Source organism: Heterodontus francisci, chromosome 35, assembly GCF_036365525.1.
Source record: "Heterodontus francisci isolate sHetFra1 chromosome 35, sHetFra1.hap1, whole genome shotgun sequence".
NCBI lineage: Eukaryota > Metazoa > Chordata > Chondrichthyes > Heterodontiformes > Heterodontidae > Heterodontus > Heterodontus francisci.
Genome location: NC_090405.1, coordinates 20,235,127 through 20,253,911, shown reverse-complemented (window position 1 = coordinate 20,253,911; position 18,785 = coordinate 20,235,127). Strand labels below are relative to the sequence as shown.

Here is an 18,785-nt window from a genome sequence, read left to right as displayed (position 1 = left end):
GAGTCCATTATAAAAGATGTAATAGCAGAGTGCAATAATAACTCGTCTCTACTCCTAGTATTTTTAAATCCCACACATTCACTATAATGTGAACAATTATTTCCTGTTGTGTCTCTCTCAGATTTGTAAACTTCACTGTAATGGAGTGAGGTGACATCTACTGGCGGGAAGCAAGAACTGCAATCAAGCAGCAGAAACTCCACAGTCTGTCAGGGTTAAAGAAACATTGCAATGTGAGGACACAGCGAAGTGGTTTGATTGGGTAGATGGAGACATGATTCCACTTGTGGTGGTGTCTGAAGCACAGGCCAGAAATACAAAATTGTCATTAATAAAAGAAATGAGGAATTCATGAAAAATGTTGTAATGTAGTGAATGGTTAGAATGTGGATAGAATAGAAAGTGAGATTGGATGGACAGAAGCAGTCTGAAAGGATGGCTGAAACAAAAGGTGAGTGCCTTGAAACGTTAACTGTGTTTCTCTCAGCACAGATGCTGCCTGAGCTGCTGAACATTTCCAGCACTTTCTGTTTTTATTTCAGCCTTTGCAGGATGTTGCTTTGATCAGAAAAAAAAATGGATGATTGGCTGGGGGGGTTCCAGTGAAATTCCACAGCAGCTAATGAAGCCTAACTTGTCAGTGGCTTGTTGGTCTAGGGGTATGATTCTCGCTTTGGGAGTATGGTTAATTAATATGCGAGAGATCCCAGGTTCAAATCCTGGACGAGTCCTGGTCTGCTGGCATTTTTAGATTAAGGTTATCTATTGGTTTCAGCCTTGCAGAAGGTGGAATTGACTTCCATACGGAGCTGGCTTGAGGACCAGACAACTGGATTCAAAGAGCTTGTCGACAAAATTTTAATTAACTAAATGTACAGATAGCCAAGTGGGAATATAAAGTTGTTGCTGTAATTGTGACCTGACTCCAAAAACAACTGGACTGGGTTCTGGACTGGAATGGAATGGAATTCTTCAGTGTTTCTGTTGTTTGGCTTGCATTGACTCATCGATTTTCTTGTTTTTCACTTTGTCGATGCCTTTGAATAATTGTGGATCCTTCTTCAGGGTGTCTCCTTTCACCAGGTAGTTCTGACCTCTGATGATGTTGATTGTAATCAGCTTCAATTCGCTGATAGTTTTGGAAGTGAGCAGATTTCCTTTGCTTGAGTCTACAACATGGAACTCAGTCTGACATGTGGACCCATGGGAGGATTTGAATGCCATCCCTGCGTTGGAGTTGCATCCATCCAATAAGAGACTGAGTAGAAGTGACAGTTCTGTCAGTCGAATATGAGACTTTTAATGGCAGGGTTGTGAGTTTGAGTGCCATTCTGTTTTTCCCTTTTTTAAGGCTTCATGAGCAGAGAGGACAGGGAGTGTTTGAAATGAGCAAGTCTCGCTTTGATTCAGGACTCTTACCTCTCAGCAGCATCTCACTATGAAAGATTGAATTTGATCTCATTTCATTCTCAGCTCAGGGTCTGTGCGGCTCAGTGGCACTTCTGGCTGTCTCCCGCTTCACAATCCATCAGTACTGAGAAAGCAATGGGGAATATTACTCACATGTTGTGTTCTTTAAATTTTTGGAAAACTTGAATGTATGTATTTTCTTCCAAAACAAGGACACCAAACCACTGTTAATGTGGGGCTGAAATAGCTCAGTTGGGAGAGCGTTAGACTGAAGATCTAAAGATTCCTGGTTCAATCCCGGGTTTCAGCAATCTTGCTTCCTTATGCGTCCCTTGCCTTGGTTCTGATTTTCCGGTTGCACAATTTACTTTGAAATTATTTACCAAGCACCAGTGGATTGAATTTGAGAAACAACACAGAGTCATTTACAGCACAGAAGGTGGTCGTTTGGCCTATCACGTCCATGCTGGCTCTCCCCGGAGCAATCTAGTCAGTTCCACTCACCAGCTCGGTCCCTTTCCTCCTGCAAGTTTCTTTCCTTCAAGTATCCATCCAATTTCCTTTTCAAATCATTGATTGTCTCTGCTTCCACCACACTCGTGGGCCAAGACATTACCACCGACAACATAAAAAATTCCACCTCATCAAGGATGGGAGATACTTATATCTTCTATATTTGCTTATTCTCTATTTCTATGAGACTAGACTGACAGTCAACATGAAAGGGAACCCAAAAATCTTCGAGCAGCATGTAAATGATAAGTGGGTAGTAAGAGGTTGAGTAGGGCCTATGAGGGACAAAAAGGATAATATAAGCTTAGAGGTGCAGGGCAATGTTAATCTACTTAATGAGTACTTTGTATCAGTGATCACTAAGGAAGTGGAATTTGACAAAATATCAGTCGAAGTGAAGAGAGTAGAGTCAATGGAGAGGGTACAAATTGAGAGAGGGAGGTACTAAAATAGCTGGCTGTGCTTAGGGAAGATAAATCACCTGGTCCGGATGGCTCACATCCCAGGTTGCGAAAGGAAATGCGGATGCAGATAACGGAAGGGCTTGCTATAATCTTCCAAACTTCCCTGGATACGGGGGAGGTGCCAGAGGATTAAACAGTGGCAAATGCGACACCCTTATTCAAGAAAGGGTGTAAGGACAGTCCGGGTAACTACAGGCTAGTTAGATTAACAGCAGCGGTGGGTAAGGTTTTAGAAAGAATAATCAGGGTAAAAAATCAACAGTCACTTGGAGAGGTTCGAGTTAATTAAGGAGAGTGAGCATGGATTTATAAATGGGAGTTCATGCTTGACTAATCTAACTGCATTTTTTGATGAACTAACAGAGCAGGTTGATGAAGGGAATGCAGTGGATGTTGTTTATATGGATTTTAAGGAAGTGTTTGACAAGGTACCACATAAAAGGGCGGTTAACAAAATTGAGGTTCGTGGTATAGGAGGGTCAGTGTCCAATTGGATAGAAAATTGGTTTAAGGACAGAAAACAGCGAGTCTTATTAAATGGTTCTTTGTCAGACTGGAGGATAGTCGACAGTGGTGTTCCCCAAGGGTCAGTGCTAGAACCACTGCTTTTTTTGCTCAAGGTAAGTGACTTGGATCTTGGAATACAGAGTAGAATCTCAAAATATGCCGATGACACCAAACCTGGAGGAGCGGCAAACAGTGAAGATGATATGAACTGCCTGCAACAGGACAGTGATAGGCTAGCAGAATGGGCAGACAGGTGGCAGATGGAATTTAATAGTGACAAGTGTGAGGTGATGTATTTTGGCATAAGGAATAGGGAGAGGCAATATATACTTAATGGCACAGTTCTAAAGGGTATACTGGAATAGAGGGACTTGGGGTTCATGTGCATCAATCTTTGAAGGAGGCAAGTCATATTGCGAGAGTGGTTCGCAAAGCATATGGGATCTTGGGCTTTATAAGTAGAGGCATTGAGTACAAAAGCAGGGAAGTTATGCTGAACCATTATAAAACTCTGGTTAGGCCCCAATTGGAGTGTTGCTTCCAGTTCTGCTCAGCAGACTTTAGAAAGAATGTGAGGGTCCTTGAGAGGACACAGAGGCGATTTACCAGAATGGATCCAGGGATGGGGGATTTTAGTTACAAGGTTAGGTTGGAAAAGCTAGGATTATTCTGCCTTTCTCAAAGGAGATTGAGTGGAGAATTGATAGAGGTGTATAACACCTCTAGAGAACAGGCCATCCTGGACTGGGAATTGTGTAATGAGAAAGGATTAGTTAACAATCTTGTTGTGTGGGGTCCCTTGGGGAAGTGCGCCCATAATATGATAAAATTCTTCATTAAGATGGAGAGTGAGAGAGTTGATTCCGAGACTCGGGTCCTGAATCTAAACAAAGAAAACTATGAAGGTTTGAGGCGGGAGTTGGCTATGATAGATTGGGGAACGTTACTTAAAGGGTTGACAGTGGATAGGCAATGGCTAGCATTTAAAGAGCGCATGGATGAATTACAACAATTGTTCATTCCTGTCTGTGCAAAAGTAAAACAGGAAGGGTGGCTCAACTGTGGCTTACAAAAGAAATTAAGGAAAGTATTAGATCCAAGGAGGAGAAATATAAAATGGCCAGAACAAGCAGCAAACCTGAAGATTGTGAGCAGTTTGGAATTTAGCAGAGGAGGACTAAAGGATTGATTAAGAAGGGGGAAATAGAGTATGAGAGTAAGCTAGCAGAGAACATAAAAACTGACTGTAAAAGCTTCTATAGATATGTATAGAGAAAAAGATTAGTGAAGACAAATGTGGGCCCCTTACAGTCAGAAACGGGGGAATTTATAATGGGGAACAAAGAAATGGCAGACCAATTAAATACATACTTTGGATCTGTCTTCACAAAGGAGGATACAAATTATCTCCCAGAAATGTTGGGGAACATAGGGTCTAGTGAGAAGGAGGAACTGTATGAAATCAGTATTAGTAGGGAATGTTTGGGAAATTGATGGGATTGAAGGCCGATAAATCCCCAGGGCCTGATAATCTACATCCCAGAGTACTTAAGGAAGTGGCCCTTGAAATAGCAGATGCATTTCTGGTCTTTTTTCAAAATTCTATAGACTCTGGAACAGTTCCAATGGATTGGACGGTAGTTAATGTAACTCCACTATTTAAAAAAAGAGGCAGAAAGAAAACAGCGAATTATATACCGGTTAGCCTGACATCAGTCGTGGGGAAAATGCTGGAGTCCATTATAAAAGATGTAATAGCAGAGTGCAATAATAACTCGTCTCCACTCCTAGTATTTCTAAATCCCACACATTCACTACAATGTGAACAATTATTTCCTGTTGTGTCTCACTCAGATTTGTAAACTTCACTGTATTGGAGTGAGGTGACATCTACTGGCGGGAAGCAAGAACTGCAATTAAGCAGCAGAAACTCCATAGTCTGTCAGGGTTAAAGAAACATTGCAATGTGAGGATACAGCGAAGTGGTTTGATTGGGTAGATGGAGACATGATTCCACTTGTGGTGGTGTCTGAAGCAAAGGCCAGAAATACAAAATTGTCATTAATAAAAGAAATGAGGAATTCATGAAAAATGTAGTAACGTAGTGAATGGTTAGAATGTGGATAGAATAGAAAGTGAGATTGGATGGACAGAAGCAGTCTGAAAGGATGGCTGAAACAAAAGGTGAGTGCCCTGAAACGTTAACTGTGTTTCTCACAGCACAGATGCTGCCAGAGCTGCTGAACATTTCCAGCACTTTCTGTTTTTATTTCAGCATTTGCAGGATGTTGCTTTGATCTGAAAAAAAACTGATGATTGGCTGGGGGGTTCCAGTGAAATTCCACAGCAGCTAATAAAACCTGACCTGTCAGTGGCTCGTTGGTCTAGGGGTATGATTCTTGCTTTGGGAGTATGGTTAATTAACATGCGAGAAATCCTGGGTTCAAGTCCCGGACGAGCCCTGGTCTACTGGCATTTTTAGATTAAGGTTATCTATTGGTTTCAGCCTTGCAGAAGGTGGAATTGACTTACATACGGAGCTGGCTTGAGGACCAGACAACTGGATTCAAAGAGCTTGTCGACAAAATTGTAATTAACTGAATGTACAGATAGCCAAGTGGGAATATAAAGTTGTTGCTGTAATTGTGACCTGACTCCAAAAACAACAGGACTGGGTTCTGGAATGGAATGGAATGGAATTCTTCAGTGTTTCTGTTGTTTGGCTTGCATTGACTCATCGATTTTCTTGTTTTTCACTTTGTCGATGCCTTTGAATAATTGTGGATCCTACTTCAGGGTGTCTTCTTTCACCAGGTAGTTCTGACCTCTGATGATGTTGATTGTAATCAGCTTCAATTCGCTGATAGTTTTGGAAGTGAGCAGATTTCCTTTGCTTGAGTCTACAACATGGAACTCAGTCTGACATGTGGACCCATGGGAGGATTTGAATGCCACCCCTGCGTTGGAGTTGCATCCATCCAATAAGAGACCGAGTAGAAGTGACAGTTCTGTCAGTCGAATATGAGACTTTTAATGGCAGGGTTGTGAGTTTGAGTGCCATTCTGTTTTTCCCTTTTGTAAGGCTTCATGAGCAGAGAGTACAGGGAGTGTTTGAAATGAGCAAGTCTCGCTTTGATTCAGGACTCTTACCTCTCAGCAGCATCTCACTATGGAAGATTGAATTTGATCTCATTTCATTCTCAGCTCGGGGTCTGTGCGGCTCAGTGGCACTTCTGGCTGTCTCCCGCTTCACAATCCATCAGTACTGAGAAAGCAATGGGGAATATTACTCACATGTTGTGTTCTTTAATTTTTTGGAAAACTTGAATGTATGTATTTTCTTCCAAAACAAGGACACCAAACCACTGTTAATGTGGGGCTGAAATAGCTCAGTTGGGAGAGCGTTAGACTGAAGATCTAAAGGTCCCTGGTTCAATCCCGGGTTTCAGCAATTTTGCTTCCTTATGCGTCTCTTGCCTTGGTTCTGATTTTCCGGTTGCACAATTTACTTTGAAATTATTTACCAAGCACCAGTGGATTGAATTTGAGAAACAACACAGAGTCATTTACAGCACAGAAGGTGGTCGTTTGGCCTATCACGTCCATGCTGGCTCTCCCCGGAGCAATCTAGTCAGTTCCACTCACCAGCTCGGTCCCTTTCCTCCTGCAAGTTTCTTTCCTTCAAGTATCCATCTAATTTCCTTTTCAAATCATTGATTGTCTCTGCTTCCACCACACTCGTGGGCCAAGACATTACTAACCACAACATAAAAAATTCCACCTCATCAAGGATGGGAAATACTTATATCTTCTATATTTGCTTATTCTCTATTTCTATGAGAATAGACTGACAGTCAACATGAAAGGAAACCCAAAAATCTTCGAGCAGCATGTAAATGATAAGTGGGTAGTAAGAGGTTGAGTCGGGCCTATTAGGAACAAAAAGGATAATATAAGCTTAGAGGTGCAGGGCAATGTTAATCTACTTAATGAGTACTTTGCATCAGTGATCACTAAGGAAGTGGAATTTGACAAAATATCAGTCGAAGTGAAGAGAGTAGAGTTAATGGAGAGAGTACAAATTGAGAGAGGGAGGTACTAAAAAGGCTGGCTGTGCTTAGGGAAGATAAATCACCTGGTCTGGATGCCTGGCATCCCAGGTTGCGAAAGGAAATGCGGATGCAGATAATGGAAGAGTTTGCCATAATCTTCCAATCTTCCCTGGATACGGGGGAGGTGCCAGGAGTAAACAGTGGCAGATGCGACGCCCTTATTCAAGAAAGGGTGTAAGGACAGTCCGGGTAACTACAGGCTAGTTAGATTAACAGCAGCGGTGGGTAAGGTTTTAGAAAGAATAATCAGGGTAAAAAATCAACAGTCACTTGGAGAGGTTTGAGTTAATTAAGGAGAGTGAGCATGGATTTATAAATGGGAGTTCATGCTTGACTAATCTAACTGCATTTTTTGATGAACTAACAGAGCAGCTTGATGAAGGGAATGCAGTGGATGTTGTTTATATGGATTTTAAGGAAGCGTTTGACAAGGTACCACATAAAAGGGGGGTTTACAAAATTGAGGTTTGTGGTATAGGAGGGTCAGTGTCCAATTGGATAGAAAATTGGTTTAAGGACAGAAAACAGAGAGTCTTATGAAATGATTCTTTGTCAAACTGGAAGATAGTCGACAGTGGTGTTTCCCAAGGGTCAGTGCTGGAACCACTGCTTTTTTTGCTAAAGATAAATGACTTGGATCTTGGAATATTGAGTAGAATCTCAAAATATCCCGATGACAACAAACTTGGAGGAGTGGCAAACAGTGAGGATGATATGAACTGCCTGCAACAGGACAATGATAGGCTAGCAGAATGGGCAGACAGGTGGCAGATGGAATTTAATAGTGACAAGTGTGAGGTGATGTATTTTGGCATAAGGAATAGGGAGAGGCAATATTTACTTAATGGCACAGTTCTAAAGTGTGTGTTGGAATAGAGGGACTTGGGGTTCATGTGCATCAATCTTTGAAGGTGGCAAGACATATTGCGAGAGTGGTTAGCAAAGCATATGGGATCTTGGGCTTTATAAATAGAGGCATTGAGTACAAAGCAGGGAAGTTATGCTGAACCATTATAAAACTCTGATTAGGCCCCAGTTGGCGTGTTGCTTCCAGTTTTGCTCAGCAGACTTTAGAAAGAATGTGAGGGTCCTTGAGAGGATGCAGAGGAAATTCACCAGAATGGATCCAGGGATGGAGGATTTTAGTCACAAGTGTAGGTTGGAAAAGCTAGGGTTGTTCTACCTGCATCAAAGGAGAGTGAGGGGAGAATTGATAGATGTGTTTTCGGCTATGACAGTTTTAAATAAGTTGGCAAGGAAACATTGTTCCCGTTAACTATTGGTACAAGGACTAGGGGACACAGATTGAAGGTTTTGGACAGGAGATACAGGGGGAATGTGCGCAAGAACTTTCTTACACTGATTGGTGATGATCTGTAACTCGCTGCCCACGGGGGCGGTGGAAATGGAGACAATCGAGGATTACAAAAGGAATTTGAATGGGCACTTGAAGGAAATAATTTTACAGGGCTATGGGGATCGAGCAGACAAGTAATAACTCGTCTCCACTCCTAGTATTTCTAAATCCCACACATTCACTATAATGTGAACAATTCTTTCCTGTTGTGTCTCTCTCAGATTTGTAAACTTCACTGTATTGGAGTGAAGTGACATCTACTGGCAAGAAACAAGAACTGCCGTGATGAGATCAGCCATGATTGTATTGAATGGCAGAGCAGGCTCGAGTGGCTGACTTGCCGACTCCGGCTCCTCGTTCTTATGTTCATAGAATCATACAGCACAGAAGGAGGCCATTCGGCCCCATTGTGTCTCTGCTGACTCTCTGACAAAAAGATGCAATTAGTCCAACCCCCTGCCTATTTCCCCATAATCCTGGAGAATTTCACTTTGAAATATTTGTCCAATTCCTTTATGAAAGTTATAATTGAATCTGTTTCCACCACCCTGTCAGACAATTCATTCCAAATCCGAATCACTTACTGGGTAAAAAGATCTCTCCTCACCTCCCCTTGACATTTTTGGCCAATTATTTTAAATCTGTGTCCTCTGGTTACTGACCCCCAGGACAGTGGAAACAGTTTCTCCCTCTCTACCCTATGAAAATCCTTCATGATTCTGAACACCTCTATTAAATCTTCCCTTAACCTTCTCTACTCTGAGGAGAACAATCCCAGCTTCACCAGCCTGTCCAGAGAACTGACACCCCTCATCTCTGGTATCATTCTAGTAAATCTCCTCTGAACTGTCTCAGAAGCTTTGATGTCCTTTCTAAAGCCTGGTGCCCAGAACTGGACACATTACTCGAGCTGAGATCGAGCCAGCGACGCCCACATCCCACGAACGACTAAAAAAACGCTCCCGAATCAGTCCCCAATTCTTATCCATTTATAGACGCCGTTTCGGGAAGCCTCACCGGGAAAAGCTTCACCACCGCCATCCGCAGGGATACAGATGGGATTGTTCCATGCTATTGTGGCCTGAGGCCCTGCTCCAGCTGTGTGAGCCCGCAAAGTCTTCTCGCACTTTGTGAATATCCCGCTCCAACTCCGTTTCCGCAGCTCTTGCTGCTGACAGAGCTGTCTCTACCGCGCCTGCGCGCCCGCTCCTGTCACAGATAGGGCGGATTCTAGGCCGCTGAGCATTCTGGGTATCACACCTGTCATTAATGCTATTCTTTCAGCTGAAAGGTTTTATTCCGGACATTTCATGTCCTGGAATCGTCGTGAGTGTTTTCTTTTGCACCTGTCAGTGCCTGGGAGGATAGAGTCAGCTTCACTTTGTAGCCATGAGTTTCTGGTGTGAGAAAGTGGTGTTTAACTCAGTATATTTCAGTTTTTGGTCTGTGACTGTGGGTATTATTCAGTACCTGTTTGTTTCTGCTATTGCTCTGTGAGTTTCACCACATATCTTTCAACAACTTGTATGTGAGCATCAGCTTTTGTCTATATCTATCAGTTTCTGAGAAGTGAGAAAGGGTTTGATTCTATCCCTATCAGTTTCTGTTACATGCATGTGTCTTTAATCTGCACCTCCTCTGAGTGTGTCTTCGTCTCTGTACTTGTAGGTGAATATGTGTTTTGCTTTGTATCTCTCAGTCTTTGAAGTGTGAGCCTGGGTTTGTACCTAATTTCCTTTGTACCTTGCAGTTGGGATATGAAAGAAAGATTTTTACACGTTACCTGCCAACTGCTGCTACGTGACTGTGGGTTTCACACTGTATCTGTCAATTTCTTGTCTGGTAATGCAAAGTTTACAGTGTACCTGTCAGTTTCTTGTATGTGAGTGTTGATTTCACTCTGAAAAGAATCATAGATCATAGAATAGTTACAGAACAAAAGGAAGCCATTCAGTTCATTGTGCTTGTGCTGCTTCTATGCACGAGCAACTCAGCTCATGCCACAGACTCATGTATTCCATGAAAACATGCAATTTTTCCACTTCAGATAATTATCTTATACCATTTTGAAAGCCATGGTTGAATCAGCCTCCATCACACTCTCAAGCAGTGCATATCAGATCTTAACCACTCGCTGTGCAAAAGAATCTTTTCCTCATGTTGCCTTTGGTTCTTTTGCCATTCACCTTAAATCGGTGTCCTCAGGTTACAGAGCCATGAATAATATTCCCCATTGCTTTCTCAGCACTGATGGATTGTGAAGCAGGAGACAGCCAGAAGTCCCACTGAGTCGCACTGACCCCGAGCTGGGAATGAAATGAGATGAAGTTCAATCTTTCACAGCGAGATGCTGCAGAGAGATGAGTCCCGAATCAAAGTGAGACTTTCTCATACTTTTGCTGAATTTCATTTCAAACACTCCTTGTACTGTCTGCTAATGAAGCCTTAAAAAAGGGAAAAACAAAATGGCACTCAAACTCACCACCCTGAAATTAAAAGTTTAATGTTTGACTGACTGAACTGTCACTTCTACTCGGTCTCTTATTGGATGGATGCAACTGTATTCTTCAACGCAGGGGTGGCATTCAAATCCTCCCATGGGTCCACATGTCAGACTGAGTTCCATGTTGTAGACTCAAGCAAAGGAAATCTGTTCAGTTCCAAAACTATCAGTGAGTTGAAGCTCATTACGATCATCATCATCAGAGGTCAGAACTACCTGGTGAAAGAAGACACCCTGAAGAAGGATCCACAATTATTCAAAGGCATCGACAAAGTGAAAAACAAGAAAATCGATGAGTCAATGCAAGCCAAACAGCAGAAACACTGAAGAATTCCATTCCATTCCAGTCCAGAACCCAGTCCTGTTGTTTTTGGAGTCAGGTCACAATTACTGCAACAACTTTATATTCCCACTTGGCTATCTGTACATTTAGTTAATCAAGCTCTTTGAATCCAGCTCTCTGGTCCTCAAGCAGGCTCCATATGGAAATCAATTCCGCCTTCTGCAAGGCTGAAACCAATCAATGACCTTAAACTAAAAATGCCAAAGAAGAAGGGCTTGTCCAGGATTTGAACCCAGGATCTCTCACACATTAATTAATCATTCAACCTAAGCAAAGATCATACCCCTAAATCAACATGCCACTGATATCAGAGCTTCCTTTTAGCTCCTGTGGAATTTCACCGGCAGCCAAAGCCGATCATCCATTTTTTTTTTCAGAGCAAAGCAACATTTTGCAAATTCTGAAATAAAAACAGAAAATGTTGGAAATTTTTATTTTTTTTTATTTCCAAAATATACTTTATTCATAAAAATCTGTAAAAATTACATTGCCAAACAGTTTCCAAACAGCACGAAAAAATACAAACATTGCAAAAGAGATCAGTTTCTTTCAATAATGTCATGAGTTTCTTCCCAACCCTTCCGTTTCACAATTGTCATGTCAATTACAGTTTTACATTTACAGCAATTGAGAATATTAACGATACTGTTCGAAAGGCTTCCCATGGTTCCAGCCCCTCAGTCCAGCTTGGTGGGGGAACCTTACACTGTGGTCTTTCCCCATTGAGCCTTTGCTGCGGCTGCCCCAAGCTTTAGTGCGTCCCTCAGCACGTAGTCCTGGACCTTGGAATGTGCCAGTCTGCAACATTCGGTGGTGGACAACTCTTTGCGCTGGAAGACCAGCAAGTTTCGGGCAGACCAAAGGGCGTCTTTCACCGAATTGATAGTCCTCCAGCAGCAGTTGATGTTTGTCTCGGTGTGCGTCCCTGGGAACAGCCCGTAGAGCACAGACTCCTGTGTTACAGAGCTGCTTGGGATGAACCTTGACAAAAACCACTGCATCTCTTTCCACACCTGCTTTGCAAAGGCACATTCCAGGAGGAGGTGGGCGACCGTCTCTTCCCCACCACAGCCAACGCGGGGGCACTGTGCGGAGGGAGCGAGACTTCGGGTGTGCATGAAGGATCTGACGGGGAGGGCCCTTCTCACCACCAGCCAAGCTACGTCTTGGTGCTTGTTTGAAAGTTCTGGTGATGAGGCATTCCGCCAAATGACTTTGACGGTCTGCTCGGGGAACCATCCGACAGGATCCACCGTTTCCTTTTCCCGTAGGGCCTTGAGGACATTCCGTGCAGACCACTGCCTGATGGACCGGTGGTCAAAGGTGTTTTTCCGCAGAAACTGCTCCACGAAGGATAGGTGGTACGGCGCCGCCCAACTGCACGGAGCGTTCCGCGGCAATGTGACCAGGCCCATCCTTCGCAACACCGGGGACAGATAGAACCTCAGCACGTAGTGACACTTGGAGTTTGCGTACTGGGGATCTACACATAGCTTGATGCAGCCGCACACGAAGGTGGTCATCAGGATGAGGGCCACGTTGGGTACATTTTTCCCGCCCATGTCCAGAGATTTGAACATCGTGTCCCTCCGGACCCGGTCCATTTTAGATCCCCAGACGAAGCGGAAAATGGCTCGGGTGACTGCCACGGTGCAGGAGTGGGGTATGGGCCAGACCTGCGCCACGTAGAGCAACAACGTGAGCGCCTCGCACCTGATGACCAGGTTCTTACCCACAATGGAGAGAGATCGCTGCCCCCACATGCCCAACTTTTGTCGTACCTTGGCTACTCGCTCCTCCCATGTTTTGGTGCACGCCCCGGCACTTCCGAACCATATCCCCAGCACCTTCAGGTAAACTGACCTGACGGTGAAGGGGACAAAGGATCGGTCAGCCCAGTTCCCAAAGAACATGGCCTCGCTCTTGCCGTGGTTAACTTTGGCTCCCGAGGCCAGTTCGAACTGGTCGCAGATGCTCATCAGTCTGCGCACGGACAGCGGATCCGAGCAGAAGACGGCGACGTCATCCATGTACAGGGAGGTTTTGACCTGAGTGCCTCCGCTGCCTGGGATTGTCACCCCTCTTATGCTCGCATCCTTCCTAATAGACTCAGCAAAGGGTTCAAGCCAGCAAACAAACAAGACCGGGAACAGAGGACAGCCCTGTCTGACTCCAGATTTGATCGGGAAACTTTCAGATTCCCACCCGTTGATTGACACTGCGCTACTGATGTTTGTGTAGAGCAGTTGGATCCAATTGCAGATTCCCTCCCCAAACCCCATTTTGGAAAGCACGTCCATCATGTAGATGTTGGAAATGTTCAGAAACTCTGGCAGCATCTGTGGAGAGAGAAACAGAGTTCACCTTTCAGGGCGTTTACCTTTTGTTTGAGCCATCCTTTCACACTGCTTCTGTCCACCCAATCTCACTTTCTATTTTATCTAGATTCCACCCACTCACTACCTAAATACATTTATCATGAATTCCTCATATCTTTTAATAATGACAATTTTATATTTCTGGCCTTTGCTTTGGACTCCACCACAAGTGGAATCATGTCTCCATCAACCCAATCAAACCCATTCACTATTTCCTCACATTGCAATGTTTCTTTCACCCTGACAGACGATGGAATTTCTGCTGCTTGATTGCAGTTCTTGCTTCCTGCCAGCAGATGTCACCTCACTCCAGTACAGTGAAGGTGACAAATCTGAGAGCACACAACAAGAAGTAATTGTTCACGTTGTTCATTGTTCAGTGAACAGGTCCCTCTATTCCTGCACACTCTTTAGAACTGTGCCATTAAGTATATATTGCCTCTCCCTATTCCTTCTGCTAAAATGCATCACCTCACACTAGTCACAATTAAAATCCATCTGCACCTGTCTGCCCATTCTGCTAGCCTATCACTGTCTTGTTGCAGGTGGTTCATTTCATCCTCATTGTTTGCCACTTCTCCAAGTTTGGTGTTATCGGCATATTTTGAGATTCTACTCTATATTCCAAGATCCAAGTCATTTATCTGTCGCAAGTAAAAAACAGTGGTTCCAGCAGTGACCCTTGGGGAACAGCACTGTCGACAACCTTCCAGTCTGAGAATGAATCATTTATTACGACTTGCTGTTTTCTGTCCTTAAACCAATTTTCTATCCAATTGGACACTGACCCTCCTATTCCATGAACCTCAATGTTGTTAATCACCCTTTTATGTGTCGTTTCTTAAAATCCAATTAAACAACATCCACTGCATGCCCTTCATAAACCTTCTCTGTTAGTTCATCAAAAAATGCAGTTAGATTAGTCAAGCATGAACTCCCATTTATAAATCCATGCTCACTCTCCTTAATTAACTCAAACCTCTACAAGTGACTGTTGATTTTTTCCCTGATTGTTCTTTCTGAAACCTTACCCACCGCTGCTGTTAATCTAACTGGCCTGTAGTTAGCCGGACTGTCCTTACACCCTTTCTTGAATAAGGGTGTCACATTTGCCACTGTTTAATCCTCTGACACCTCCCCCGTATTCAGGGAAGATTGGAAGATTATCGCAAGCCTTTCTGTTATCTGCATCCACATTTCCTTTCGCAATCTGGGATGAAAGCCATCCGGACCAGGTAATGTTTCTTCCTGAAGCATAACCAGCCTTTTCAGTACCTCCCTCACTCAATTTGTACCCTCTCCATTGCCTCTACACTCTCCACTTCTCCTGATATTTTGTCAAATTCCACTTCCTTAGTGATCATTGATACAAGGTACTTATTAACTAGATTAACATTGCCCTGCAGCTCTAAGTATATATTACCCTCTTTGTCCCTAATGGGGCCCACTTCACCGCTGACTACCTGCTTATTATTTATATACTGCTCGAAGATTTTTGGGTTCCCTTTCATGTTGACTGCCATTCTATTCTCGGAGAGATAGGGAATAAGCTAAATATAGAAAATATAAATATTTCCCATCCTTGGGTGAGGTGGAATTTTTTTATGCTGTGAGTGGTAATGTCCTGACCCACGAGTGTGGTGGAAGTAGAGACAATCAATGATTTGAAAAGGAAATTGGATGGATACCTGAAGCAAAGGAACTTGCAGGAGGAAAGGGATCGAGCAGGTGAGTGGACCTGAGTAGCTGGCTCCGATAATTGCTGTAGTCACTGCGATCCCCCTTAATTTTGTACAAGGTGACAATGTTTGCATCACGCATGTTTTGAGCCCTTGTTGAGCTCGACTATGGAGGGCTCACTGTCCAGTTCCTCCATGACAGGGAAGTCTGGAATGGCACTGAGAGCTACTTCAATGACAATGTTCTCCGTTATGTAGAGTTCAAGATAATGCTCCACTCACCTTTCCATCTGCTTGTTAGGTTCAGTGATGATCACCCCTCTCTTTGTCTTCAAAAGGTGCTGATTTAGTTACTACTGGGCCCATTGCTTTCTTCATTCCTTCATACATCCCTCCAGCATCCCCGGATTCATCAGCAGAGTTTTAACCAGTATTGATTGGTGCAGTGCCGAGCAGTCTGCAGAGACTTGTTTCTGGCAGCTCTGAGAGCATTTAGATGTTGTTTGCTGGGGACTTGTTTGTAGTTCATGAGGGCTCTCCTCTTAGTTACAGTAACTGACTCCATTTCAGTCCAATAAGCCTCAAACCAGTCAGCATTCCTCCCATCTCTTTTCCTATACACAGTGAGTGCAGAGTTATAGATGGTGGTGTGCAGATGATTCCACTTTGACACTGCACTGAGGCCTTGAGCATTGTTGTCTGAAAGAGCCTGATCGAGGATGTTGAGGAACTCCTGGGTCCTTTCTGGATCAGTGGTTCGGCAAGTGTTGATCAGAAGACGAGCTTTCATCATGGATGGATGAAGCTTCCTTGGCTGAAGCCTGACCTTGTTACACACCAGGGAGTGGTCAGTGTCACAGTCAGCACTGTGATAGCTGCGAGTGATGAGGACACTGCTGAGGGTGTTATGTCTGGTGAAGATAAGGTCTAGCTGGTGCCAATGGCATGATCTCGGATGTCTCCAGGACACCTTGTAGCACAGCTTGACCTGGAAGTAGCTGTTCATCACACAGAATCCATGGTGACAGCATAGCTCCAGCAACCTCTGTCCATTTTCGTTCATCTTGCCAATCCCCTGGTGCCCTATGCACATTGGCAAAGCTGTGTAGTCAGTACCCAAGCTTGTGTTGAAGTCTCCTAGAAGGTACAGTCCCTCAGTGCTGGGAATTCTACTGATGGCAGTGTCAAGTGTCACATAGAATTGATCCTTGACATCTGGGGTGGAGGTGAGTGTCGGGACATAGATGCACATGAGATTAACTGGGCCCACAATTGTTGACAAGTGAAGAGTAAGAAGTCTCTCTGAGCCTACTGTGGGTGGTTCACTCATCTCAAGTGGCGTGTATTTTACTGTGAAACCCACTCCATGCTCACGAGTTGCCTCTTGGGCTTTCCCCTGCCAGAAGAAGGTGTAGTGTTTCTCTTTGAGGGATCCACTTTGAACGAGTCTAGTTTCTTGCAGCACAGCAATGTCCACATTGAGCCTTGTGAGTTCCTTGTCGATCACAACTGTCTTGTGTGTGTCATCAACCTGCAGAAGGTTGTCGGTAAGGCCAGGACACATGGTCCTCACATTCCAGCTTGTGATGCGAAGGACTGGTGTCTTCTTTGTTGAGTTTGTTTTTCTTGGTGCATAGATTATCGAACCGCCTGTTGAGAGATGACTCTCTAAGCTCCAAGCACCCATTGAAGCAAGCAGGTCGTGGCTTCACAGCACCTAACTGACTGGGGGCTGCCCAGCTTGGAGTGAATGGTAGCTATCCAATGAGACACTAAGAGCTCTCCCACTGTCCGAAGTAACCCCTGGCGCTCATACTCTACACCAATTGAATGAGAGCTTATAATCAGTAACTGTTTATTCCCGGGTTGTGCTCATGTTTAACCACGAAGCTGGAGTGTCCTCTCTAGGGCACAGGCCTGGGCAAACAGTATGGAGACCCTGAGCATCAGGACCCCCTCTCAGCATTGCTCGTATTGTCCAAAGGAAAGGAAAAACCAGTACTGTTTGTTACCAGTTCTGCTGTAGGAGATGCTGGAAAACTGCCTGATAAGTAACAGGTAACTGCCTCCAGGACTCCACTCCGGATTTACTGTCCAGGTTTACTCCCTCAGCCTTCTTATTTATTTATTTAGAGATACAGTACTGAAACAGGCCCTTCCAGCCCACCGAGTCTGTGCCGACCATCAACCACCCATTTATACTAATCCTACATTAATCCCATATTCCTACCACATCCCCTCAATTCCCCTACCACCTACCTACACTAGGGGAAATTTACAATGGCCAATTTACCTATCAACCTGCAAGTCTTTGGCTGTGGGAGGAAACCAGAGCACCCGGCAGAAACCCACGCAGTCACAGGGAGAACTTGTAAACTCTGCACAGGCAGTAACCAGAATCGAACGCGGGTCACTGGAGGTGTGAGGCTGCGGTGCTAACCACTGCGCCACTGTGTCTTCTCGAGACACCCCTTGAGAAGTGAGACTTTTTGCCCAGAGATGGGGCTCTGTTTCTTGGCATCAGGATGGAACCACACACCAGTGGGCCTGTATGACATGCACAAGGATATCACACACTGCCCCATCTCTGGTACAGATCAGAGTCAGACACTGAACAGATTGCAACCCACAAGGACATCACAACCTTCCCGCTCTCTGGGACAGGTCAGTGTGATACACCAAACAAACAGCACCCCACAGGGACCTCATAAATGCCACGTTCCTGTGACAGATCAAGGTCAGACACTGCAAATATTGCAACCACAGGAACGTCACAAATTGCCCCATCCCTAGGACAGCTCGGGGTCTGACATTGAACATATTGCAACAACAAGGACATTACTGTATAACTCCCTCCATTCTGAAAAACAAGCATTCACCCTACTTTTTACCCTGCAGCCAATTTTGGATCCACACTGCCACTGCCCCTTTAATCCCATCTGCTTGAATTTTGTTAGCAAGTCATAGAGACATGCAAAACTGAAACAGGCCCTACGGCCCACTGAGTCTGTGCTGACCAACCACCACCCATTTATAGTAATCCTACACCATAATCCCATATTCCCTACCACATCCCCACCATTCTCTTACCTACACTTGGAGCAATTTACAACAGCCAATTTACCTATCAACCTGCAGTCTTTGCTTGTGGGAGGAAACCGGAGCACCCAGCAGAAACACACACAGTCACAGGGAGAACTTGCAAACTCTGCACAGGCAGTACCCAGAACTGAACCTGGGTTGCGAGAGCTGTGAGGTTGCAGTGCCAACCACTGTGCCATTGTGCTGCCCCAAGTCTAGTTTATGGTAACTCTTCAAACACAATTTTGATGTCCAGACACGTACCATCAACCTCACCACCCTCGTCAACTCTCTCTGAAACTTCATCAAAGAAATTAATTCATTAATTATTTCAGACACAATCTTCTGTTAACCAATCTGTACTGGCTGTCGTTTATTAGCCCATGTTCTACCAAGTGACAGTTAATTTCCTCCTGGATAATTGTCTCTAAAAGTTTC

At 44.3% G+C, this 18,785-nt stretch overlaps 2 non-coding genes across 2 annotated transcripts; both read left to right on the top strand.

The window, feature by feature from the left end:
• Window positions 1-1,647: 1,647 nt before the first annotated feature.
• trnaf-gaa (transfer RNA phenylalanine (anticodon GAA)) lies at window positions 1,648-1,720 on the top strand. Its single transcript has one exon. It is a non-coding gene; the product is annotated as a tRNA-Phe (tRNA).
• Window positions 1,721-6,272: 4,552 nt separating this feature from the next.
• Window positions 6,273-6,345, top strand: trnaf-gaa (transfer RNA phenylalanine (anticodon GAA)). The gene has a single exon. It is a non-coding gene; the product is annotated as a tRNA-Phe (tRNA).
• The last annotated feature ends 12,440 nt before the right edge of the window (window positions 6,346-18,785 follow it).